We start from the raw sequence: 27,545 nt of genomic DNA, 5'->3' as shown, positions 1-27,545 counted from the left end.
TGAACAATAACGCCAGTGTGCCGACGGAAAGAGAGACCCATGAATTGAAAGTTTGATAAGGGCTCTCTCTTTCTCTCAACAACCCCTTCAATTTCTCCCCCCTTCTCTTGCCTGCTTTCTTGTTTGGGCTTTTTAACAGTGCACTGCCTTTGTTCAAGATACAGGTGAACAATAATCATGTGATTAAAACACACACACACACCCCACACACATGCACAAAGCTTCTTAAAGGCCCGTCCTTTCTTGCCCAGAACCAGGGAGCACATAGGGCTGTAAGAAGCAGAGACCACAGGAGCTGGGCTAGTGGCCATAGCACAGCTATGGCTGAGCCTTTTTTGATGGCTCTGGACTGTTCAGGGCCTCTCTGGAATGAAACACTTCCTCACAGAGCAAGAAGCAGCCTCTGACAGTGGGAGAATGTGAAGAGAGATTCATTTTATTCCTTGCTTCAGAGGGAACTATAAACCCCTGTTTGATGGTACCTTTTTTTTTTTTTGGTCTTTGAGATCACTATGCCGGTTTTCTGATTCTCCACCACATTCCAAGGTCATACTGACAGAGCAGATGGTTGGCACTACTTGGGATTGTCAACTCAATCTGCCATTGCCAATGTTTGGAAGTCTTGCTGGAGCTAAAGCAGGGGAATGAAGGTTAGTTTTATTTATTTATTTTCTTTCTGTTTTATACTGTAGAAGCAGGAGCTGTCTAAAGTGCAGACTTCTAGTTCCTCTTCAAGTTCTGATAGATGCTGAGATTCATTCAGGAAAGGACCCACCACTGTCCTTCCTTTTTCACATTCCATGAAAAGTCTTGGTTCTTCTGTGGTAGAAACACAGAAATGAATGTCACCCTCTACTGGGTTCTATGGGCTAGGCTCCTTTGTAAGAGAAGATAGGCAATGAGATGGAGATAAAGAGGCTGAAATAGCAGATTTTCACTAGATCTTTTCAGACTGGGGTTAAGGCAAGAGGCTACAAATGAGAGCCAACATATTTCAGATAACTTATTATCTAAGATGGAGACAATTTTAAATGACTTTGGTATGATGAATTCTAGTGTGTAAAAAGTAATAAAGCCACAACTATCGAAGAACTGGAAGAAGTAACAGTATATTTGTATGTGTATATATATGTGTGTTTCTTCTTCTCCTTCTTCCTCTTCCATCATCATCATCATCATCATCATCATCATCATCATCATCATCATCATCATCATCTCCTTATTTCCATATTTTCTACTTTATTTACATCCTTTCTGTATTACAGATAGTGAAACTCATTTGCTGCAAGGACTTTTAATGTCCCCCTAACAGAAAAGCCTGGGATTTGAGAACTGCTACAGAAAGACAGAGTTTCTGATGACACACAGTGATCTGAATCATCATCCCAAGTCTATATAAAAGGAAATGCCAGTAAAAAGCCAGACAAATTTACAGAGGGCCTACAAAATATTCTCTTTGTGCAATGTAGTTTCAAAGATGATGAGCAGAAGGGAGGGAGAATGGAATGCCTTCTTTAGGATGGTTTTAAATCTATGTGTTTAATTATGAACATGAATGTAAATTGGCTGATTGCTCCTTATATTGTGAGATATTGATCTCTATTTTAGTAACACCATTTTACTTCAGTGGCAGCCTGAAGTCTATCAGGTCTTTGCCACAAATATACTTTGAGTTGGATGCTGGGGACTACACCACAACATTAGTGGGTGAAGCTAAAATGAAAAGTAAATTTGATTTCCGTTCATTTGCATTAAATGTAATTAAAATTAAAATAGTTAATATTATTATTCTCTGATCATGTACAGTATTTATCATTTTTTTCTCACAAATTGGTAAGCATTCTGAGAGATCTCTATGGGTTGCATCCAAAAGTTTCAGGGATCCTATGCAGCCTAAGGCCTCAGAGCACACCCTTGTGTTATAAAGGTAGCATACCTTATTAATTTTCTTGCTTAGAATGAATCTTCAGATTTGTAATCTAGTGAGGTGCTGAGAATTCCTCTCCTCCCCCTCCTCCTCCTCCTCCTCCTCACATTGTAAAAATAAGAGCTCTGTGGTGCAACATCTCTCAGAATTCCCTTGAGTTTTATGCCCATTAAACTTGTAAATCTATAGTGTGAAAATATGTACTTAAAGAACCAAGTCTATTTTTAACATATTTCTTCTTCATTATGGAATGAGATAAAAAAGTATGAGATCTTAATGAACTCTGTGGGCAAGGAGAATGTAGAGGGCACAGTCCTATCTCAGCCATCTTTTCTATATAGTTATTGACTCTTTTGAGGCTACAAATGCAGTGATATGACAAATCCTATTGGGAAATTCTAACTGTAATTACAATTCTGGAAGGAGCAAGGCTGGGGATGTTAATGTAATGTTTAGTTCAGCCTGGATAGACCTTATGAGTAAATAGTATCTTTCCTAGGGTCTCTTCCAGATTGGGATTAGGTTGCCACATTAAAATGTATTAAAGTTAATATTAAGATGCACTTCCCAGTATGCTTTTTCCTGGCTGCTTTCTGCTGCAGTTGGGAAGTTTGTTGGAAACAGGACTCTTCATTTTTAGGCAGTAACTATCATTGCATAAGATTGTGCTCCAGGGGATGGTCTTGGCAATCATTGGAGGAGGCCTTCCAGTTCCCCATATTCCAGTCTAACAGCAGGAATCAAGACTCAAAAGTGTCCACAAAAGACTGGATAGGTATTTGGCCATCCCAATAAACTTTCTCCCTCTCTCTTTTTTTTTATAGAAAGGAAAAGGGTTTAACTAAGGAGGTGTGGGGTGCCATTGACCAGCTGGCTGGCTAGCTAGCTAAGTGGCTTCTGAATGATGTTGGATCTCTGTGAGCACTTTTGGCTTGCAAAGGGGTAAACATGCTCATTTCCATGCTCTTCTGTACCAAGAACAGCCCTTGCTAACCTTGTTTCATTTTCATTTTGAAGTAAGATGATTTAGGCCATAAGAAAACTGGAAGCACCATGGGGTAAGTTTCAAATGGCTCAGCTATATAGGAGCTATGGATACCCTTCCCCAAAGAATTTTGGAAAATTGAAGCTAGATTTTTCACATCTGGGCTGTGGTTTGCTATTACTGTTTATGAGCTTGTTCATTATAGAGAAAGCTATCCAGGGATGACATTGGAACCAATTGAAAAAGAAAGTTTAATTTAGTATAGTCCAGGGGTCAACAATGTGTAGCCTTTCAGAAGAACTTGGATTGCAATTGCCGTTATTCCCCACTACTGGCTATGCTGGCTACAATTCATGAGCATTGTTCACCTAGAGTCATGTTTTGATTAAGAATCTTCCATTAAGATGGGCAATCTTGTCAGTCCCAAACATGCTGATGAGATATGCATATATAAATATACCAAATCTCCCCCTTTCTTCTGTGTAGTGCTGATGAAAAAAAAAAAAAGGTATGGAGATTTGGTCACACTTCCTTTTTCCAGCCCAAATGTGTGTATGTGGACAGTTAGGAACAGTACCAGGATGGTGAAATAGCACTCTTTATGTTATCACAATAACCTCTCTGGCTAGCTGTATGATGGGCTGCAGGATGTGAGATTATAGTAGTAACAGGGGGAAGTAAGCTAAAAAGCCATTCAAGTGTCCCAGTGGGCTCCATTTGTATTCGAATCAGCACATGTTCTAAATACAATACTAGTTATGTGTGATTGCCGCATAAATCAATTTATTTTATATACAAGGGAGCACTTTTAAAATGGATCATTATTACCAGGGATGTATTTAAAGGCCATCTTGGTCCCAATGTATCTTCATGTATGTTTAACTGGCTCAGAAATCAGAGTGCCAAGCTTTCTATTGACTTGATCACTGACGAAGATCATTCCACATCCCAGGCTGTCATATTATGTTAAGCAGATATTATAGGATCAAACCCCAAGATATTTATTAGTAATTTTAACTTTTCCTCCTCAAAAGTATTTCCGAGTCTCCCAGAAATCCCTCTACTAGATGAAACCTGATTAATCTTCTAGTGAAGAAACCCAACCAGGGAGTTTCTCTGAAAGTGTTCTCAAAAGTTAAGATTCCTGATAAATGTTGGTAGCTAAGTGATTGATTATTCTGACTCTTCTCTAATGAGTTCTTTAATAAAGATCCTGGATTAGAAACTGGAGTTGATTTAGTCTTTTTGCATAGCCTAGAAAGTAGTCTTACTCATGTGCTGGATTGCTGTGTGTACATACTCAGTTCTTAAGGAGATTAAAGGAAAGCTTTTGGAAAAAGGCATGCCTTTTCTATAAGGGTAACTTTTAAGCCTGGATTCGCAGGTATTGCAGCTGAGTTTTAGTAAATGCTATTAATCATATGAGTGGTGACAGAGTATTAATCTCTGCAATATAAGCAAAGAGGTCTGTCAGTCTGTTCTGCTTTGCAGGACTGCCAGTACAGATGGTTGGTTATCACAGTAGACTTGGACAGTTTCTTGCATAGAGAAGGCAAGGGAAAGGGCCCTTGGTTATACAATAGGGCACATGTCTTGTGTTTGTCCTATCTGGGCAACAGTGTAATTTTCCAGGATTTTTCTGATGTGCTGCTTGTATATCTTTGTATGTGTTTAAAAGATCTTAACCCATTTTAGGATTTATATTACAGTTTACATGTGCCTCTTGTCATGAAATGTTGTATAATCACTCTGCTGGGGTGGAATGATCGAAAACGTTTATGGACTGCAGGTTACCCATTACTGATTGAGATGAATTTAGAAGATCATTTGAGAATCCTGGTATAGTTCTGAATTTTACTGCCATCTATTATATTTTATATCTGTTTGGCATGCTTGCCAAAGATGCTGTAAATATTGTTATATAATTACTTCTTTGAACTGAAATAAATTTCAGGACCTAAATTTGGTTCCTTTTAGAAGGTGGCTGGAAATCTGCTGACAATTAGATAGATAGATAGATAGATAGATAGATAGATAGATAGATAGATAGATAGATAATCAAAATAAAAGAAAAAGTACATAGAGTTCTTAAAATGTAACTTCAAACTTTACTGGGGAAAAAAGAAGATGAAATAGAAGAGGAAGCCTGAACATTTTTCTCACAAACAAAACAGAACATTAACTTTAGGTAATGTTTGTGTTTATTTACAAATATATGATGAATAGATGGAGGTGGATTTTTAATATTGAATACATACATACATACATTTGAATGGGACATTAAAGTGCACTTGTCTCAAACGGAATCTTTAGCCCTGAGGCCCTTGGGTGGTGCTCAGAGATGCCAGCATGCCATAGACACCCCCCAGGCTTTTTGCTTCACCTAGTTTTGTACATTACAAAATAAATAGGAAGCTGGGATGCTACAAAGGGAAAGTATTTTTATTTCCAAAAATGTCTTTGGGACACAGATGGCTTCATACTCATTTTTAGAAAATAAAAAATATCTGTGCATACCCATGCAGTCATTTTGTAAAGATCTAGCCTACCTCAGCAACAATTCCATGAAAGTACTCCAAATATGCCCACCTTAAGATGACTAAGACCAAACTCAGGTCTATACCTCCCAGTGTCTTTCTCAAGTTGCATTCCAATTATAGTGTTTTTGTTTTCACTGACAAACATTTTGCCTGCTTCCCTCACCTAGAAGTGTGAGGGTCTGGTCATCTCTTCCGATCATCATCAAGCCTTCTTGGCTTTCATTTTACATCACAGATTATCAGGACTATTTTGTCAAATTAAGATATTGCTTCTATGCCAACCATACCGATAGGCCTACTTGCAGATAACAGTATCTAACAGAGGTTAAGAGCATAAAAATATTATCAGTCTCGTGCATCTCATTTGTGGAATACTGTACACCAAAAGTACAGTGTGTCTTTCTTTTAAATCTCCATAGGCAAAAGTGACTGGAGTGATTTTTATGAATTTAGGAACCAAAATGCTTCTAGATTAGGCTTTGGTTAGAAATTGCCTGGCAATTACCCATAGAATTTTCTATGAGCCCCAGATCTGTTTGTTCATTATTTGTAAACTTTTCATCTTTTCCCACTATTCCTTCCATCGTTTTTTCTTTTGTGCATGATGAAAAGAAATAATAGCTATGCAGTATGATTTTATTGAAATCTTTGGATTAGTCTGGAAGGCTTTAATTAGAAAGCCAACATAGCATACCCAGCTATTTTAGAAGCGGTTAAGAAGAGAAAAAGATCTACAATTGCCAAAGGAATCAATTTCTTTGTCTACTTCGAGCTTCAGAAGATGAAAGAGGAAAGCAGTAGGTTATCTGCACCGACAGGTGTACCCCTTCACTTCCTATTCCTTTGTTCTTAACCCTTCCTGCCCTGATAGAATGAGAGGTTTCTAGTGTCAACTAGAACATCAGGTTTTAATAGCTTTTTTTAAAATTACCCCTTCCCCTCCCAGACTTGCATTATCTTCTCCAAAATTATGGTTATGTTTTATCATTAAGTCCTATATAGGTTTTGGTATCATAATCAGTGTGACAGAGAGTATTTTTAAAACAGCTTGCTAGACTGGAGGTTAGTATGTATGTGTTGAACAAATATATGGGTGTTTGGAGCATATTTTGGCAAGGCCCTCATTCTTTTAGGGAACGCTCAGGAAAAACCAGAATCAGCACTTGTGTCTTTGGCACCCTTGCTCTGCGAAGCATCCCAGGAAGTCAGGGAAAGGGTTAAGCCAGGAACATTTCAGCCTGCTGCCTCCTTCCTTGTAATTCCTCCCAGGGAATAAGAACAAGGAGTTCTTTCTGTTTTCAAGAATTAATAGCAAAGAGTCATCTGGGGTGTCATTCAAACCCTGATCGGCTCCCAGAAGAATGTGTGTGTGTGTGTGTGTGTGTAAGTAAGAGAGAGAGAGAGAGAGAGAGAGAAAGAGAGGGTCCCTGAGGCCGAGATGCCAAAGCAAGGGCAGAAACAATTCTGTTGGCAAGTAGAGAACAAAATGGAAAATGTTCAGGAAGACATTTCTCCTTTCTTTAAATCGCTTCCATCCCAGGGGCCCAACTAGCGATTAGATGTTTTGAGCCACATTGTTCCATTCTCTCTCCTTTAATAGATATCTGCCCTTTCCTTATTTGCTATGTCTCTGCCTGAATTTCTATCCTGACAAACCTGTGATTAGGTCAATACTATTTCCTTTATAATAGGATGTGCAACTTTTTCTGGGTCAAGAGCCATACTTGGGGCATGTTATGGGGCCCATAAAAAAAGTAGGTGGGGCCAGGCTCATAATTAAAGATGTCTCCTGTTTGCATAGAAGCTGGAAGCAAGCTCTGAAAAACAATTAAACTATATGAAATTCAAAACAGCTAGATACATATGGACATCTACACGTTGGTTCTAAAATGTACTTGATAGTACATCCAGTTCCAAGGGCATGCTCTGGATTGCAGTCCTATTGAGAGAACTAGAACTCTGCCTATCAAAATAGCCTACATTTAGTGGTTATATACCATTTAGGCCTTCATGTTATGTTTTGAAGGCCATTAGCATTCCAAAAAAGGCATTTAGCAAAGTGCATTGTCATGTTTTGGTAAGGAGTTCTCATAAGAACTTTATAAAATGGCAATCTTTATATCTATATCTATATCTTCATTATAGACCACCTTGGTCTATCATGACTCTGCATGGCTTACAAATAAAAACAAAAAACAACAATATACATAGCCTACAAAGGCAGAGTCCAGAAAAGCAACACAAATTAATACCAGTAGTTACTGTCACTCACTCTCTTGGTTCTTTACGTGGAGAATTTTATTGCTTCCAAATCGACTTTGTGTCTGCATGGTCATACACCATCATCTCTGTGGGGCAGTAGGGCTGATTAACTTTGCTTAGTTGCAGCGCGAAAAAGAATCACTGTTAATGTATCTTGCAGCCGGGGTTTCCCATTGGCAGGGGCTCCCAATTCCTGATCTTTTCCCCCTCCCCTGAGCTGCTCACCCATGTTATCCTTGCAGCAATCCTTTTAAACTGGGCAGAAGAGACACTTTGCAGCTTACCCTCACAGTGACAGTGTTTTTTGAAATTGCCAAGGGAAAAAATACTGCACTAAGATGTGGATCAGGGGTGGGCATTAATAGAATGCATTCCCTCCTTGGTCAGTTGGAAGGGTCACTGGCCAGTGCAAATGGCAGTGTGGAACTCCCCTCAGTCAGGAAAACGAACTCCAGCAATACCCAAATACACCAAAATTATGATCTAGTCTGATTTTGTGTTACATTACAGTGCACAGCTATTTGCCTGATTCTTAATACAGAATTATGCAATTGTTTGTCAACTGTTAATTAGTTCTAAATTCCAAATTATTGGACATGAAAATCCTTGCAGTCTTATGTGTGATAGAGACAGAGATAGATATTATGATCAGTCTTATATGTTCATGCATTGATCTTGAGAGTTTGATATATTTAATCAAGAATGCCTATAGATTTTCCCCAGTTCAACATTTGCAAATCACAAATATATTTTAGCAACTGGATGTTGGAAACATATATAAACTCAACCCCTTATAAAGTTGCCAATTTTACTGTCCATGAAACTTTCAAATTATAAAATGAATATAGAGGGTGGAATGACAATTGCTATTTTGTATCTACTGGTTGATGTCAATATTTGTAAACTGAAAATAATGAATAAATAACTGAAATCAGGATCACCTTAAGTGAGTGGCATATTTTAGGTCTATTGCAGGGACAATCTTAAATTCTGTTAATATCTTTTTCATCATTTTTATTTATCATAATGCTTACTGAAAAAGTAACAATATAAATAGTTTAGCTTGCTAGTACATAGATCTATTGTATCATTTCATGCTTCTCTTTACTCCCTTTCCATTTTAGTCTCTGCATGTTGTCATTTGATTTTCAATTGTAATCTCTTATCTTTGGGCAGACACTTTTCCTTTTTCCTCTATTTGCTATTAATTTGTGTTGCTTTATCATTTCTGGAATTTTATAAAATAAGTTGCTATTTAATACCAGCCATCATCCATGTGAGTACAAAGATGGGAGACTGTCTACAGTTGAATCTCTGTGCTTCTTCCTCAGCTCCTCAAAGAAATTCCGAATATACAAACCCTTCACCCTATAAAATAAGGGGCCATTGTACAGGAAGGGTTAATAAATGATGTAAAGAGGGGACCATTTAAGACGCGACAAACCTTGACCTTTCATAAATCATACTAGCTTGGGTGCAAGTGTGTGGGGGCTCTATGCAGCTGCGCGCGACGTTGACATTGTTCCCACCATCTCTAAATGCAACAAATCCCTCTATTGTCTTCCTGGTTTATCTGGTTCCTCTTGTTTATTAGCAGAGGTTGTTTGGCACTGGTTCCAGCTCTGGGCGGGTGGAAAGAGTGCTGGCACGCACCAAGGAGGGAGGGAGGAGCGGGTGATGAGAAGGCTGTATCAATGGCGTTATTGTCCCACCATTTTTGTTTCACTGTAATGATATGTTTGAAAAAAGGGGGGATTTAAAAAGAAAAGGAGAGAGAGAGAGAAATCTGTGCAAAGGACTTGGTAGGAATTGTTGTCTGGGCCTCAAGCGGATGCTGCTGCAGCTGGAAGATGGCCCAGGACAGAGGCATGACGGGGCTGCACTGGGCCTTTATTCTACTACTTTGGATTCTGATCTGTCACTCTGTGACAAGCACTGGAATCCACAGGTGTCAATGATGGTAAAAAAAAAAAAAAAAAATCAGTGGTCATCCTCTGAACTTCACATCCATCCTCCAGAAGCCTGCTGTGACAAGGAGTCCATATCGCAGAGATATCAAGGGCATTATTGTACAGTTATTGCTAATGTGTTTTTGTCATACCTCTTTCCTCCATCCCTCCTTTTCTCTTCCTTCCCCTTTCCAGCAAAGCTGTATTTATATAATAATCCTCTCATATGTTTATACTCCATGTATCTGATGATTACATTGTCAACAAAAAGTTAGGTGATAATAAATTTGTCTTTATAGTGCCACAAGTTTCTTCTTTGAAACACTTCTTAGTTATTATCATAAAGAGGAGCAGAAGTGATATTTACTATCCTGTGAATTTCATCTTATATTTTTTAAAAGTTAGCACATTGTTTTTAACTAACCCCCATTGGTCTTGTTTCTTGATTAAATGAATAACTTAGGGCTAATTCATGCATTGTGTAGGGTGGTGCAGTCTTCACGCGGCCGAAATCATTCCCCAAGTTTCATATAGGAAAATATTCACTTCAAAGAACCTTCCATCTTCTTCCTCTAAAATAGAGGGAATTCTGAATTAATCCTTCTTTCTGATCCATGTGTATGGGAATTATTTTTGAGTACAGCAGTTTTCATTTAATGTCTGTCCATTATTTTAAAAAAAACAACTTGAGCTAATACAGACATGTGAAAACTTAATTGCATTATAGATGCAACTCTGGAAGAAAAAAAAGGAAGAAGTCTTAATTCCAAAGGTTGATAGATTATTATTTAAGAATTGCCAAAAAAGAGAAAATGTGTTGCTAAAAATGAGTTAAAAAGATGACATCAATTTGCATAAAATGTATGCTAGTTTATATGTTGAGATGCACATGTAGAAATAATCATTATAATATAAATAAAATGCTTTTATAATAAGGAACACTGTGCTTAGATGCTTATGGGCTAGCTCAATCTGTTGCCCAAGTATTGAAGGCTCCTGCTCAACTTTCCTTAAGATTCTTTATCTGCTCATTGAATTTGGACTGGGCAATTATTTGGACTGTCCTTACAAGGTCCCACAAATAGACCACAGATGGTCATTGTATCATCTATAATTTCATTTTCTGACTTGTATTTCCAGTATACTAGCTTTCCGCAACTTGGCACTCTCCAACATTGCTGACTAGGAATTATGGCAGTAGTATAATTCAATACATTAGGATGGCACCAGATTGGATGCCATCCTAATGTGTCAAAGCCCATGTCACAAGCTAACAGATGTTGCAAAGATTTAAGTGGTATATTGACATGTGTAGTATATAAGGAAAAACATGTGAATGAAAGCTTTACATCCAGAAGACAAATAAGCACTTCGTTTAATTTTTAAAACAATAGGCCAAAACCTTGATTTTTAAAGAATTAAACCAATGATTCTTGAAAGATTAATAATGTTAACGTACCTTATTTGAAATAGGTGAGCAGCTTGAATTCGGACAGATTTTTAAAAAAAGAATTATGGGATCAGATCAAACATGACTCATAACTATAGAATACAAATCTTATGGGCTTTTCTTCCCCAAATCATCATCAATTATTTGATTTGCAAGCAAAAATATTTCTCTTATGAAGTTAGATTTCAGGGTCATCCACTGAAATTAAATATAGCAAAAATTTAGAACTGAAAAAATAAGTACTTCTTTACACAATGTATAGTATAGATTATGTGGAATTTGTTTCTGACAAATATACATGGTTTTAAAGAGGAGTGGACAGACTCAAGGAGAATCAGACTATCAACAGACCTACTATTGTTGGCTGGTTACTACCTCTGGAATCATAGGCAGCAGACCTTAAATACCAGCTGCAAATGGAGTAACATCATGCTTGTGAGTTCCTGTTTCCTTCTGGCTGGCAACTACATGACAAAATGCAGGACTAGATGGGATGTTTTCTGATCCAACAGGGTTCTTCTTATGTTAATCACCACAATAACAATTCTTCTGGGTCCCTGACCCTTTTCATACTGCCCTACTTCTTTACAGAAGCCCTGATGGGTGCATTGGATGGCGCTTCTGTTTCATTGTTTACAACTTCTACTGTCAATTTATTCCTCGGTATCTTGGCACAAATAGGGAGGTCAGAGTGTGATCAAGGGCAATAGAAACTTCATGTCTTTTTGCAGTCTTTGGAATTAGACCTCAAGAACCAGTCCATCCACTACCAACAGCCTCCCGCCCTTCTCACACATACGCATTGCAAGGAAACCAGCCAAGACCTTTTAAAAGAATTCAGATTCAAATGGGAGAGTTTTGCATGCTTTCTATCCTTGAAACTGGAAATGGAGATAAAATAGCCTTTGTTGCAGGATCTAAAGAAAGAATATGATTTGTTCCAGAAAACAAATTGCAGGAAGGATTACTCCTTGGGTTATATACACTCATTTTGCCTCGCCCTCTAGCAAATAAGATTTTTGTTCTATTTCAGAAACCTATCGGGCCTCATTGGTGAGAGTGAAGGCAATTTCACACTGCTATTGTGTCTGTTTCCCAATCCTTCCAAAGCAGTTTCAAGGTGATCCACAATGGTCTACTTTTGAATAGGTAAGGAACCTTTGTATGGATGTGCCCTTAGTCAAACAGAGTCAGGGCAATAAAATAGCAATCTTTCAAGTAATTGATAACATTCTTAAACTGTCTTTTCCAGTCCTGTGTAGTTATAAATTAGTTTCTAAAAATCATTCAGTTAAATACACCCAGATACCTTCTGATATTTGACCAATGGGGACACTACTCTTGAGTATGATCCCCATATTCTTAAACCAGAGTTTCTCCCTAAGAGCCTTCCCATTACTGAAGAGGTCCTTTTCACCATGTTGACTATGTGTCCATCTAGCAAAGTCAATTTTAGCTATGGTGTTAATTTGCTGGACAATAATTCTCATAATCCCCAGCCACCCTGAGCAACAATTAGGAATGTTAGGAATTTATTTATTTATTTATTTATTAATCACATTTATATCCTGCCACAATTGTGAATAGACTCTTGGTGGTTCACAACATATAATAGCACATAATAATAAAAATCAGATATATAAAAACTTACAAGCTGAACAGCATCTGGCATCAACCCCTACATGCCCCATGGAAAAAGTATCATTTTCATCTGCTTCTGGAAGATGACCAAAGTTGGGAGTGAATTGGAGTTCAGCAATATTTAGGATCCCAAAATTGGGAAGCACCAACATAGGAGTCATTTGGGTCTATGGGTTAATTGTACCATGGACATTACATGTTGTGGTAAGATGGTGTGAGTCTGGAAGGATTTGGCAGCATACAAATTTAATAAATAATAATAAATGATAAGAGTTCAATACTTCCCATCACAGAGGGCCTGATGGATTTCTAAAGATTCAGATTCACAGGCAGAGGTCTTTCCATCACATGCTGCTTAATTTTTTTCATCATAGATCCCAGAGGTTGAATTTGAGATCTTTGTGTCAAAGCAGATGTCATGAAAAGCAGATGCTCTATTATAGAGTCATCTTTTCCCTCAGGTTGTTAACTGGACCATCACAGTTTGCTGTGTGACTTTCAAGATAAGTTTTAAGATCTGTCCCATTAGATTAATGAATACTAGAAACAGGACTTGTTCAATCGTGGTGCCAAGACGTTGGAATGCCTTTCTTTGGAGATCCTCAGGCTCCTTCATAACATTTGGGGAGGTGGTTGTTTATTGTAACTTGTATTTTAGTGAACTTTAAATGTCCTGATCTGCTGCTGTTATGGAACACTCTATATTTAGTGAATGAATGATTACAATACTGCAACAGGATTCATTTTAGTATTGATTGTTATTGTTTTTGAATCATATTGTTTCATTTTGGGCAAGGTGTAAATTGGGGGCTATAGACAGAAAAGCAAGTTGGTGGTGAACTCGGTCATAATAATTATTATCCTGAAGTGAGTCTACTTTTAGTTATTACAGAATAGCTGTAAGTCAGATTTAGTGACATTTCGTAGCTGGACAGGCACAGACTGTGAAAATGGTAGGACAGGTTTTGTGTTGTCCTTTGTTGTTTATGCTGCCTTTACAAATGTTTGTTCGAGTTCAGGCAGCTGCAGCCTGTAACATGTTGCAATCAAGTTATTTATTTAGTTGGTTTATATCCTTTATTTTCTTAAAAAGCTCAAAGTGCTGTACATAATATTGTGTTGTCCATTTTTTGGTCACACTTCTCTGAGATATGCTGGGCTGAGAAATAGCGATTGGCCCAAGTCACCTTGTGAGCTTCTATGTCTGAGGCTGGGTTCGAACCTGGATCTTTCTGGATTTAGCCCAACACTCTAACACTGGCACATCCCTGTAACGTTCCAGGCAGCCAGGCAGGCATATCCTCCTTCAGCAGGCCATTTGTTTTTAGTGGATAATCCTCATTCTGCAGAAGGAAGGAATGGAGCATTACTGGACTAAGTTGCTTTTGCATCTGCTCCTAAGCCAGTTACATTCTGCTGCCCTATTCATCTGCAATTATACAAAATCTGCATGGAAATTTGCACTTAAATAATATTTAGATATACATTCTTGGATACTTTTTCCTAAAAATGCAAATTTCTCAACATATGATCCTATAGCCATGGAACGGTATACTGATGGCCAAAAGATTTTGCATGTCCCTTCCATGGCTGATGTTCTAGGTTCTTCAGGGTTTTTAACCCTGAGGCTTCCATGAAAAGCATATTTTACTGGCATTAATTTTTTATTAACAATATTTACATGCTGCCCAATATTTTATGCTGTATTTTGTTATCTGTGCAGTTTACAAAAACAAATTGGTAAAATGCAACACTAAACAAAAAAGTAGCCAAATAGATTGAAAAATAAATAAAAATAATAATGGAAGCTTTTCTCTTTTTTTAATTTTTCAATCTATTTGGCTACTTTTTTGTTTAGTGTTGCATTTTACCAGTTTGTTTTTGTAAACTGCACAGATAACAAAATACAGCATAAAATATTGGGCAGCATGTAAATTTTGTTAATAATAAAAAATTAATGCCAGTAAATGAAATAATTCCAATAATTAAAAAATAAACATTTTTGCCCAGTAAGTGTGAATCTGTATTTGACCATATTTGGCTGAATTCGTCTGAGCTCAGAAGCTTAAGCAGGCACAGGGTTGGTTAGTACTTGGGAGATTACAAGGGAATCCCAGGGTTGGAAGTTAGAATGGGAGGTCAAAAAGCATCCTGGAAGAAAGCAGTGGCAAGCCATTTCCATACTGTTGCCAAAAAACTGCATGGACATGTCTATGGAGTCATCAGAATTGGAACACAGCTTGATCCCTCTCTTAAAAAAGGTTCTCCCTTCATCCTATATGTAGCAGGATGAAGCCTGTCATTTCTGGGTCATACTCTTATCCCTTTCTCTTGATAATTCAGAAATACCCAGCAAGGTCTCCTGGCACAACGGTTTCTTCTCAAGTAGACTGCCAAAGTAGGTTTGCTTATGGGGTGTTTGTTTCCTGCGAAAAATAGGAAACCCTTTATCTTTTGCTTTTCTGGTTGACAATAATAACTCCCCAATGGCTGGAGCTTGCTGGTAAATGGTTCTCAAGGGACTAACCCTGAATTAGCCACTCAATTATTATATAAAAATTATATAATAGCTCTCTGGAAAAGGCTGTAATGCTGGGAAAAGTGGAAAGAAAGAGAAGAAGAGGACAACCAGCAGCAAGGTGGATGGACTCAGTTAAAGTGGCAATGAGTGCACCATTGGAAGACCTGAAAGATCACAGGTCATCATGGAGAAAATCTATCTATCTACAAACGACTTGATGGCACATATTCAATTTTAAAAACCCTCCATGTCCTTAAGCAAAAATATAAAGTAATGCATCTGCTTACCTACTGTTCTGAAATAATTATTTCTATTGTTGTTTCCCCCATTGGGACCTTTCTGTCCTCTCTGCCCCATCTTTTACTTTCCTCCATGAACCTCCAAACATTGCAATATCCAACTGCCTTTTCTCCCACCACTAACAACCTTTTTTGGGAGACTTTTTCCCCGTCCCCTCTTGGAAAGGAAAAATAACTTATGCCTTTCCCCATTTTTGCCCACTGGGGTCAGAACAATGGCAGTGAACTTTTCCACTGCTATCATTAAGGCACTTTGCAAAAAAAAAGGTAAGATTGTGACTCAAGGAAGAAGTTCAATTGTCATAGTAGAAATGTTTAATTGTCCCAGATGCTAAAGCTTTGGCATCAATTTTGTATTTATTCAATCTTACCAGAAAAATGAGTGGAATTATTGCAGATATGTATATTCAGGCTGTTTGGATCTCATGAGGAAATGACAATCCATAGACATTAAACACCTTTGGGGAGGCAGGGGGCAAAGAAATGAAAAAAAGATTGGATTAAAATGTTTGATGTAATTGGAAAACTTACTGGGTAAGTTATCATTAACCCCTATGGCTTCCAATTAAGGTATGGAGAATATTGATGAGAATGGGATCAGCTCTACCTACATATTAATTGCAAAAGAAATAAAGAAAAATGGTGTGAGGGGAAGGGGTTAAGGAGGGAATCTGCTAACTTCAGCAATAGGAAACATGCAGCAAAATCATCATCATATCTGATGTTTTGCCATATTAAAAAAAAACATGTTAGCATGGGGAAAAATACATACTGAGATGTAAGCATAATGTATAAATGAAATATCAGAAATCAAGTATAATAATGTTAGGGAAGATACGTTAGCAATAAATTGAGGTAATTTTTAAAAAATAGAAACAGAATTGTTCATAGCATATGAATGCAAAAATGCAGTTAATTATATTATGTTTACCACTTGCTTCAATTATATATTGCATATTCTTAAAACATTTATTATTTTAAAAAGTAAACCTCAAGATACAGCACAGATGGCCGGAGCATTGAACTACTGTCCTATTCAGCCTATGCAGCAATTGTCCTGCAGTATTTAGTTTTCCATAACTACAAATATCATCACATGGATTCTCCCTGACATGATCTTTCCCAGCTTTTTCTCTCATGATAAAAAATTAGTAACATTTGAACAAATGCACATGACTTGTCCTCCTTCCACATAGTCGGCCTTCTCTCTGCTTCCTCTTCCTCACCCACCAAGCAAAATTTCTCACTCCCTGCCACCTTGTCCCCCCTCCCCAAAGCAATCTGTGTGTGTGTGTGTGTGTGTGCACGCGCGCATGCGCGCACATCTCTCTCTCTCTCTCTTGCTCTCTCTCACTGAAAGTTCCCTGCAGCTGCAGAGCTGGCTAGACAATTGGGTGTTTTAGAGAAATACATTTTTGGGCTAATTTGCCATGCATAAGTGTTTCTCCTACCCTTTAAAGGCTGGGAACAAAGAGTGCATTCTGCGAGAACTCTGCCCTGTTGTGAGCAGCCCTGCAGCTGTACAGAGCTAAGCTATGCTCCGCTCTCCTGCTCCATTCTCTGCTCGCTTTTTAGAGAGCTGGGCCTCTGCATTTACCAATGCCCCCAAAGACCACGCCGTCTCCAACTTCCACCAAATGTGCCTATTCTTTCTTGGAAAGGCAGATGGAGCAGGTGGGAAGGACGAGAGGCAGCGGCAATATGGCCCTACCTAGAGTGGTCTTGTATCTTAAGTCAGTTTACTTCTTTAAGAGCCATCCTTTTGTTTTAAGAGACATCTTTAGCTTGGTACATGATGCCCCATTTTCAGCATCATATTAAAAAAATGTCTGATATAATGACAATTAGAAAAATGGTGATCCTAGATAGGATATGAGATTTAGGTTCTACATTATTTCATACTTCATGGTCAAAAGCATACTGTAGTTAAGCCAGTGCCTGTATTTGCAGCTGATTTAGTAGTATACTGAGAAAAAAATATCCTTTAGCACAAATCTTCATTTGCTGTTTCAACAACAGCCATAGGAAAGGGCCATTTGGAACTGAGATACCAGATGCTTTTCCCCCAGGCTGCAAAAATCCCTGGACCTATTCCTGCCTTTGACTGCTCTATAGGAGTGGCAGTTCCGGTCTTCTTTTCATGGCTTCTCATACTTCCAGTCCTGGTTGCTGTTACTGAAACCATGAAAATCAGGACTATCAAAGGCATCAAATATATTTGGTGTATTATTTAGCTTAGTTTTCATATAAATATAAAAAGAACTGCATATCTGGGAATACAAGTGACTCCAAAGTCTTCCAAATTTATTATTTTATTTTATTCCAAATCTCCAGGTAGCATGGCCAACAATCAGGGATGCTATACCTTGTAATTCAGCAACTCTGGACAGCCACAGGCTCCCGACATTTATGAAGAAGAAAGAATGGTTTAAATCACATTCCAAAGGCATCAAGAAGAGAAAAATGAGTAAGGAAATTAGCTTTCAAACTAACACAGCAAAGATCATTTGGTGGGAACCCTCAGGCATGGAAGGAAGAAAGCTCTGTAGCTTCTCCAAGAACCCTCAATGAGCCTGATTTGGTCACTCTACCTTTTTCCTCCCACTCTTAACATTCCACAGCTGAACCCACAATAAAGACAGAAGTTCCCCTGCCTTGTCAGAACCAATAGTTGCCGTTCCTCTTTGCATAAAGCTATGCTTTGTTTAACCATGGTTTGTTGAAAAACCACAACTGGGTAGGTTGACCCAGCATGCCATAAGCCATGTTTTACCAATTACAATGGCTGTGCTCATGTAAATCAAAACCAAAATGCTGCATTATAGGCTTTTTCCCACTTGAATAACCATGACACAAATATGCTTTGGTGACAACTTTCTGCCATATCCCCCTGACATTGTCCATCTCATCCCTAGCTCATGGGCTTAGACAGGCTTAACTCATTCTTAGCTTTATCACCATTAACAGTAGTATGTTACTCTTATTCCAACTGTTCAGGGGCAGCCTCAAAGCATATAAAATCTGTTTGGCTTTCTCATGCATTTCCTAAGATGAAAGTCAGGTAACTGCAGGGACTAGAAAGAGGGGCAATAGATTCAGGATAAGCATCAGCAGTGAAAACAGCAACTATTATGGTGGTATAGTTTTCTGCTGTTTGAAGAAAGGATGGATAGACTCCAACTAAATAGTAGGGAAAGGTCCTTTGGGTAAACCAACCAAAATCTGCAAAATCAACTTGGACTTCTTAAAAAATCAACAGCTTCTTCCCAGGAGATGGAACCAGACACTTGACCAGCTTGCAATCTGATTAAATGTTTCGTTGGCTCAAAAGCCTCAGAAGTACAAATTTTAAAGCAGCCATCATATATGTATGCCTCCTGGGTACCTTCCAGATGGGTGGATTTTAACCCTCAGATTTTATAGCAATAGGCATACCAGTGGAAGAACCACGTGTCTGAAATGTGCCCAGGGAGTGGTTGATCTAAATAGGAGTTGAGGTTTCATGTGCGTGTGCATGTAATGGTATATGGGAATGACCTTGAGAGACAAGAGGAAGAGATGCTGCCTAGGGAATGATCAGAGAAAAGGGGAAGGAGCCCGCAACTGCATAACGGGCATAGAAAGAAACTTAGAAAGAATCCACCCTAACTTATCAGACTGTAAAAAGAGATGGTGGGAGATTTGTACTTTCAGACTTGCAAGATTCTGTTAATGTAGCCTTACAATAAAGTAGAATTAGCTCACCTTGTCGTGTTTCCTGTCTGGTCTACCTGGGAGGCTGACAGTGAGAAAGAGAGAGGGGTAAATTCATGGTGTTAATTATTTCTATGGTTATTTTTTATGTTAATTGCTTTTATCTGTGGTAAGCTGGCCAGAGTTTTGGGGGCAGCATATAAATATGATAAAATAAACAAGTAAATACAGTTCTGTATTGAGCTGTCCGCAGAACTCTTTGCAGATCTGTTGCCCAGCTTGAATATTTGCTGTCCAATCCTAGGTGGGCATTCAGAACTCTGCTTTGTACTGTATAAGATGTTAATGCTTCAATATGGCAATACAGACAGTTGCCAGGTTACAAACGAGTTCCATTCCCAAGTCTGTCTTTAACTCGAATGTGTATGTAAGTTGGAACTCATACTTAGGAATGGGCTGCCTATTACTAAAAATGGAGGATGGCGTTCTCCTTCCTGGAGCCATCAAACTGCTGAAGCTGTGAAATGTTTTCATGAACTGTTGAAAACTTCTGAAAACAGGCTATATATTAAAAACACATGGCTTCAGCGATTCATGAAAACGTTGTGTGGCTTCAGTGGTTCATCGGCTCAAGGAAGGAGAATGCTGTCCGCCATTTTTAATAATAGGCAGCCCATTCGTAGGTATGAGTTGTCCATAAGTCGGACATTCTTAACTGGGGATTGCCTGTATGCAATACCATTTGCTGAGAATTCTGGCATTCACTTGTATGAAGGACTGTTTTACACATGTTGAACACACTGCTCTTTCAGTAGATGAAAGACTGTTCAGCACATTGTGAAGGAGTAAAGCCACTGTGCCTGTGTACATTATGGAGAAGAATAGCGAGTGATTAGCTAGCATCTCTGTAAAACTGCTAGATTTTTGTAAAGAACAGCTACCAAATTACAGTTCTTTGTTATTTGTATCAGGTTATTCTAGAACTGAATGCTAGGTGACTAAATGCTAGTTGACAGTGATGATATATATCTCTAACAAATGCATTCAGTCTACAGTATAACTCCTTTTTATGACTGACTTTAAACTACAGACCTTGTAACTGAACCATCTTTTGTTTCTTCCTCTGATTTCTGTAACAGACTGCCTGATGAAGAATTTTAGAGAACTCAAAAATTTGCTCATGCTCTTCTATGCTCTTTTGGGTAACTCTAAAGAAGGTATTACCCAACTATGGATCTTGGATCTTTAGATTGTGTTTTAAAAACTTAAATGCTTATTTAAAATATAAGTATAGCTTCAAAGGAGAGTAGGTGATCCTTAAGCTATTAGGTTAGGTGAAAGGGATTGATGATAATTTCCTTAATAAATATTAACAGGGGTGTCAGCAAGTTATGGTCAGAAAGTCGAGATGGTGACTGTAATGATATGAGTGAAGCTCTACATCATTTTTGTGTGTGTCGCACAAACAACACACCTAAAAAACAAGTGAAGCTTCAATCACACCATCATAGCTACCATCTTGTCTTTTTTAATCATATCCTGTGGATACTGCTGCATATTAAGAAGAGATTGGTAGTTTTGGAGTATTGTGTCAGATTACTAGGATTAAGAATAGTGGGATTAAGAATGCTTGGTAACTGAAGGCATTATCAAAAAAGATGGTGGTGAGATGTTTCAGAGATTTTATATAGCAAATATAATCTATAGCTGAAATGAGTATTTGTAACTATTGGTTTTAAATTTAACATTTAAATGTAATGTGAATCTTTGCCTCAGCAGTTTCCTTGGATATTTTTCAATATGAAATATAGTATAATAAGCTTTAAACTAATGTTATCAGCCACTATGAATGTTTATCAATAATTCATCATTGATCAGTATTAAATTTATACTACTATAATTCAAAATATTAACAGCTGGATATCAAATAGTATATTTATCTGAAAGAAGAATGAACCTGAATTTAAGAGGGTCCCCAAACCACTCCAAGGAAGAGCAGACAGAAAAAAAATAAGATAAACCCAGACAAAACCAATCTTAGAGTATCTACATTCATTTGTAGTTCCTGCCCTTTAGTTTCAACTGCTGGTTCTTTTCTTATTAACCAAGGTGAGGTGACCCCTCTCTTCAACTCAGAGAAAATTACTGAGGGGGGATAACTACCTTTTGTCTTTCAAAATGGCACTAAATGATCCACGAAATATCCAGGTTTGATATCAGCCCTGAAGATGATAATGTTGAGGAGAGTTTCAAGAGACCACCTAAGCAAGCATGTGGTATGAAGAAACAGTGTAATCCAGTATAATGGCCTGTTCACAGGAGACAGGTTTTTCTTAGCAAGGTTTTTCATGTACACGCTGATTCACAGGAGGGATACCTTTTGTTTCGTCAATGCAATTTAATTATATTTTATATTGTGTTTTTAAATGTGTTGTTTCATTTTATTATTGTTAACTACATTGGCAGCCATTTGTGGTTGGAAAGTGTAACATAAAATAAATGAACAAATGTTTGTTGTTTTTTATTAATAGAAAATTGCATTCACCATCTGCCAAACAATGAGGAGTCCAATGTATTTCCTAGGCAAAACGTCCTACAGTTGGAACGTCCTGCAACTCAGAAGACTCTAACGTCCCCACCAGCTGTATTAACTTCATCTCTCAAGAAAACATGAAGGAGGTGAATATCAAAGCATCTCGGGTGGCAGCAGTGAAAAAGAATCCTGGTTGAGATTTTGGAGATCTAACGCCAGCCAATACTGGTCTAGAGAAGCCATAGCATGACCTGCTATTAGTAACATCATAGATCTGTAAATTAACTGTGGTGAGATTAAATCAGAGAAACAGAATTGCAGAATTGGTTGCAGCTCTAAGTTTGGGGACTAACCATCTATGATTGTATGGCATGCTTACCCATGCTTAACTTACCCAATGATTTATTCAATCCTTCTTTCTGAGTTTAAATGATCTGTTAGACTATAATCCAGATGGGATGAATTTGTATAGTAATCCAGGTCAAAATGTGGATGGCTAGTTTTGGGTTCAGTGAGACGCACGTAAGAGTCCACAAATTCTACACCAAATGTATATGCATATATTTTCTACCAACTTTGTTGCTTTCAGCAACAATACCAGAAATAAGAAATGTTTAGGATGGACAGGGAGCTAGGGTGGAATAGGAATTACTTGCTGCTAGACCGTCACCAGCCACATAATTATGGCATTTCATCTTAATCTAGCTGCAGAACAATTTGGAACCCCATCTAAGGTAGTTAAGGGAGGAAACGGTTTCTTGTGCACTGGCTGGAAGAGTGGGAGAATGATGTGCCCAGCATCTTTTCTTCATATACATACATGTGTACGTATGCATGGCCAGATAAAAGAATATGGGATCTTTTTATTAAGATATGACACACATAGCAGATTTGTTTGCTTGTTTTTTAAACTTTATTCTTTGTTTTAGAAGATTACAAAAAATAGAGTACCAGAATACTCAACAATAACAAAATTAAAACTAAACTAAACCAAAGGAAAAAAAGGCACCCCAAACCCCTTAAAACTGTAACAAAATTTAACAAATTACAATATTAAAAATGTAATGCATAGGATAGACAGTCAAAAGCAGACTTGTACATTGTTATTCTCCAAACTAATAAACAATGTCTAACTTATAATTAGGGGATATATTATCTCAATATCAATTAAGTTTACACACAATCAAGAAAAAGCTCAAACAAGTTCTTATAGTTACAAACAACAGAAAATTATTAGTTCATACAGTAAAATGGAAAAATTGTTCTGCAGATTTACTTTATATAAACACAAACATAGCGGTATAGAGAAGAAATTATTTAATCGTTTGACAAAACATGGATTGGTGCATTAGCTCTAAATATATTAGTTTAGAGGTAGAAGAGGTAGCTAGAAGGAAAAAGAAGAGATACATTCACAGAATTGGGATTCTGTGCTATGGAGAAGTTAAGGTACTGTTGAAAATGATGAACTGCGTGGACAGCCAGCAGACTGGAATGGGTGCTGAATGAAGACTAGGTCCCCTCATGCTGCCATTGTGATATTTCATTGAACCTAAGGCACATGTTTCTCTAAAAGAGCTTACTGCTTGGTCAGCTGTTCCTTAGGCATTGCTTCAAGGGGGTCCTGAGTATGAAACATTGGAAAATGGCTGTGGCATATGGCTGCAAGGCAGCTTCCACATTATGTCAGTCAATGGATCCTGTCAGAGTGATAATGCAGCCAACCAGTTCATTGGCTGGAGCATGAATGATGACACTGCTGCCATTGGGGAAAGGGAGACAATAATAGTGGGTTGTCCTCTGACCTCAACTACTGGCCCTCTTGGGTAGCTCCTAACTGCATCAGGAATGAAGAAAAGGGAGAGGAAACAGAGCTAGAGTGGTTAATAATTATCTGTTCCAGAGAAAGGGGCACACAAAAAGGTTCTAAGTTGTTAATGAATTTAAAAAATACCCGGTGATAGACTAACCCTTGAGTAAACATGGGTTTTGTGTTCCTTGGCCTACTTTCAAAATCCCTTAGTATTAAATCAGTACGGGTCTCTGGTGATGGATATCTGTCCCTTTCCTTGAGTTGCCTGAGAATGGATCAGAAAACAGACTTCCTAAGCAAACCATCTGAAAAGTGAACAAAATCCCTCACAAGTTTTGGACTGCTTGATTGCTTGTGGATCTGTGTACCAAAAGATAGGTTGCTGAATTAGCCACAACTATATTAAAATTATATTATAAACTACTTGACCAGTTCGAAGGATAGTAAATTTTGGGACTGGACTATTTTTCCTTCTAGGGTTTTAGACTGATTGATTCAAAGTTTCCCCACATGGGCTTACTGCAACTGGCATAGTGAAGGCTTGTAAACAGACAGGAATAACTCTCTGGGAAATTTCTATTAATGAAGGAAGCATTTTTCCTTCTTACAATAATCAACAGAGGAGGCTATGAACAGAAACACCAGCCCAGCTTTTGTTCCTGGCAGAGCCACCAACTTCTTCGCCTGATTGCTTGTTTCCAGAATAAAATGGAATCTTTCAGCCAAAATGTCTGATAATATATAAGGAAAATACAAGATACTCAATATATGTGAACAGAGAACTAGCATGCCCAGATCACTCTTTAACAGTAAAATGAATGACATGGTGTGGGAAAATCATAATTTATCATTTTAGCAAATGAAAATATATGCATGATTTAGTCTATGCTAAAATAATAAATAAGGACTGAAGAAGTGTTTAGTGTTTCTTTTTACAATCCTTTCAAAATCAAATAAAAAGGTATACCCGTTCAAAGGTTTTCACTTTTGGCTTTTTCATAAGATGGCGTACAGTAGATTACCAGCCTGAGTCATATTGGGACATTGTGCAGCATTCCTTGCAAGTGGTAAGTTGCAAGGTCAGTTCTGAGACATTTTGGCCAGTTTGCTATAAGCACAACAGGAAGCCAGTTTTCCTTTAAGCATGCTTATGCTTTTCTATGCCAGCAAGGCTCTCTAATCTAGAGTCCTTTGCTAGCTACATTCCATCATCTTGTGAGTGTGAAATGATGTGAAAGTCTCAGTTGACCAAAGCCATAATGGCCAGTAGAGATCAATACCCATGGGTTGAGTTGGTGATGACCATGGCATATGGGAAACAGCTACTTGGAATATAAGAGCCTATGTCACGGAAGTGGCAAAGTCACGCTTATTAAAAATAAATAACATTAAAAATAAAATAAAGGGAGAAGGAAGCTCAGAAATCAATGAGAATCAAACTACAAAACAAATCTGTGAAGCAAGAGTGAATGGGCTGAGAAATGGAGGAAGACCACAAAGTTGTGGTTGGTGTATTTGATGAAATCCTCAAAAAGGGAGAGGCAAGAATCTTAAATACGAAGTGCAATGTATAAAGAATGTATGAATGATGATTAGTTTGCAGAGGTATGGTGAGTTATAGTGAATAGTTTTGGTGTAAACTAGATGTAACTATGTGTTCTTTCCTTTTCCTTAATTCAGCCTTTAATTTTTTGGCTTAATATTTCATATACTTTTTTGGCACTCTGCATAGTGTTGTTTACCTCACATGGAATTGCTTGATAGGGGTGTGGGCATGCACATATATATACAGAAGTATCCACAGGGAAGGTCAAAAAAGTGAAAAGGGTAACCACAGCCACACAATCGAATCCTGCCCCATTTTTATGTGCATCATATGCACAATGCATGTGAAAAAGGGGTGAGGCTTCAACAGCATGCTCACTGCTGCCCCCTGGACTTTTTTTATCCCTTTTGTGGGGCGTGTGTATGTGTATATATAAATGTGTGGGTGTGTTAGGAATTTGTGGGATGCAAACTTAGGGCATGTGGTCATCTTCCAAGATTATTATAATATGGAAAAAACAAAAATGCTTTGCATGGGTGTTCACGTTAAGTTCTTCAAGTTAAGATAGGCAGGCAGGCAGGCAGGCAGGCAGACAGACAGACAGACAGATACATACATACATACATACATACATACATACATACATACATACAGTGCATTTGGAAAGTATTCAGACCCCCTTCACTTTTTTCAATTTTGTTACGTTGCAGCCTGATACTACAATCATTCAAATTCATTTTTTTCTCATTAATCTACACTTAGTACCCCATAATGACAAAGTGAAAACAGAATTTTAGAAATGTCTGTAAATTTATTTTAAAAAACCCTGAAATATCACATTGGCATAAGTATTCAGACCCTTTGCAACAACACTTGAAATTTAGCTCAGGTGCCTTCCATTTCTCTTGATCGTTGCTGAGCTGTTTCTACACCTTGATTGGAGTCCACGTGTGGTAAATTAAACTGATTGGACATGATTTGGAAAGGCACACACCTCTCTATAGAAGGCCTCACAGCTGATAATGCATACTGTATCAGAGCAAAAGCCATAAGTTCAAAGGAACTGCCCATGGAGCGCAGAGACAGGATTATTGCAAGGCACAGATCTGGGGAAGGCTATCAAAAAATTTCTGCTGCACTGAAGGTTCCCAAGAGCACAGTGGCCTCCATAATTCTCAAATGGAAGAAGTTTGGCACAACCAGGACTCTTCTAAGAGCTGGTTGTGTGGCCAAACTGAGCAATCAGGAGAGAAGAGCCTCAGTAAGAGAGGTGTCCAAGAACCCAATAGTCACTCTGACTGAGCTCCAGAGATCCTGTGTGGAGATGGGACAAAGTTCCAGAAGGACAACCATCACTGCAGCCTTCCACTGATCTGGGCTTTATGGCAGAGTGGCTAGACAGAAGCCTCTCCTCAGTGCAAAACACATGAAAGCCCGCTTGGAGTTTGTAAAAAAGCACCTGAAGGACTCTCAGACTGTGAGGAACAAGATTCTCTGGTCTGATGAAACCAAGATTGAACTGTTTGGCCTCAATTCTAAATGTTATGTCTGGAGGAAACCAGGCACTGCTCATCACCTGCCCAATACCATCCCAACAGTGAAGCATGGTGGTGGCAGCATCATGCTGTGGGGGTGTTTTTCAGCAGCAGGGACTGGGAGACTGGTCAGGGTTGAGGGAAAGCTGAATGGAGCAAAGTACAAAGATCTCCTCAATGAAAACCTGTTCCACAGCGCTCAGGGCCTCAGACTGGGCCAAAGGTTCACCTTCCAACATGACAACAATCCTAAGCACACAGCCAAGACAACACAGGAATGGCTTAGGGACAACTCTGTAAATGTCCTAGAGTGGCCTGGCCAGAGCCCTGACTTGAACCCTATTGAACATCTCTAGAGAGACTGAAAATGCCTGTCTACCAACGGTCCCCATCCAACCTGAATGAGCTTGAGAGGATTTGCAAAGAAGAATGGCAGAAAACTGCCCAATCCAGGTGTGCAAAGCTTGTCACGTCATACTGAAAAAGACTCGAGGCTGTAATTGCTGCCAAAGGTGCTTCAACAAAGTACTGAATAAAGGGTCTGAATACTTATGCCAAGGTGATATTTCAGGGGTTTTTTAAATAAATTTACAGACATTTCTAAAATTCTGTTTTCACTTTGTCATTATGGGGTATTGAGTGTAGATTGAGGAAATAATGAATTTGAACTATTGTAGTATCAGGCTGCAACGTAACAAAATGGAAAAAAGTGAAGGAGGTCTGAATACTTTCCGAATGCACTGTGTGTGTGTGTATATATAAATAAAATAAATTTCTAGATGGGCATTTGTAGGAGTAATAATTCCTGAACTAAGCAGTCTTTCCCAGCTGGTCCTATTATTATATTGTGT

At 38.2% G+C, this 27,545-nt stretch overlaps 1 long non-coding RNA gene across 1 annotated transcript; it reads left to right on the top strand.

The window, feature by feature from the left end:
• The first annotated feature begins 286 nt into the window (after positions 1–286).
• LOC148215949 (uncharacterized) lies at positions 287–25,760 on the top strand. Its single transcript, XR_015796332.1, has 3 exons — positions 287–650; positions 12,147–12,262; positions 21,799–25,760. It is a non-coding gene; the product is annotated as an uncharacterized LOC148215949 (long non-coding RNA).
• The last annotated feature ends 1,785 nt before the right edge of the window (positions 25,761–27,545 follow it).

This window comes from Python bivittatus, unplaced genomic scaffold, assembly GCF_059951505.1.
Source record: "Python bivittatus isolate LINGU-HERP-01145 unplaced genomic scaffold, Pbiv_v1 ctg000330_np1212, whole genome shotgun sequence".
Classification (NCBI taxonomy): Eukaryota; Metazoa; Chordata; class Lepidosauria; order Squamata; family Pythonidae; genus Python; species Python bivittatus.
This window is presented reverse-complemented; position numbering and strand designations above follow the sequence as displayed.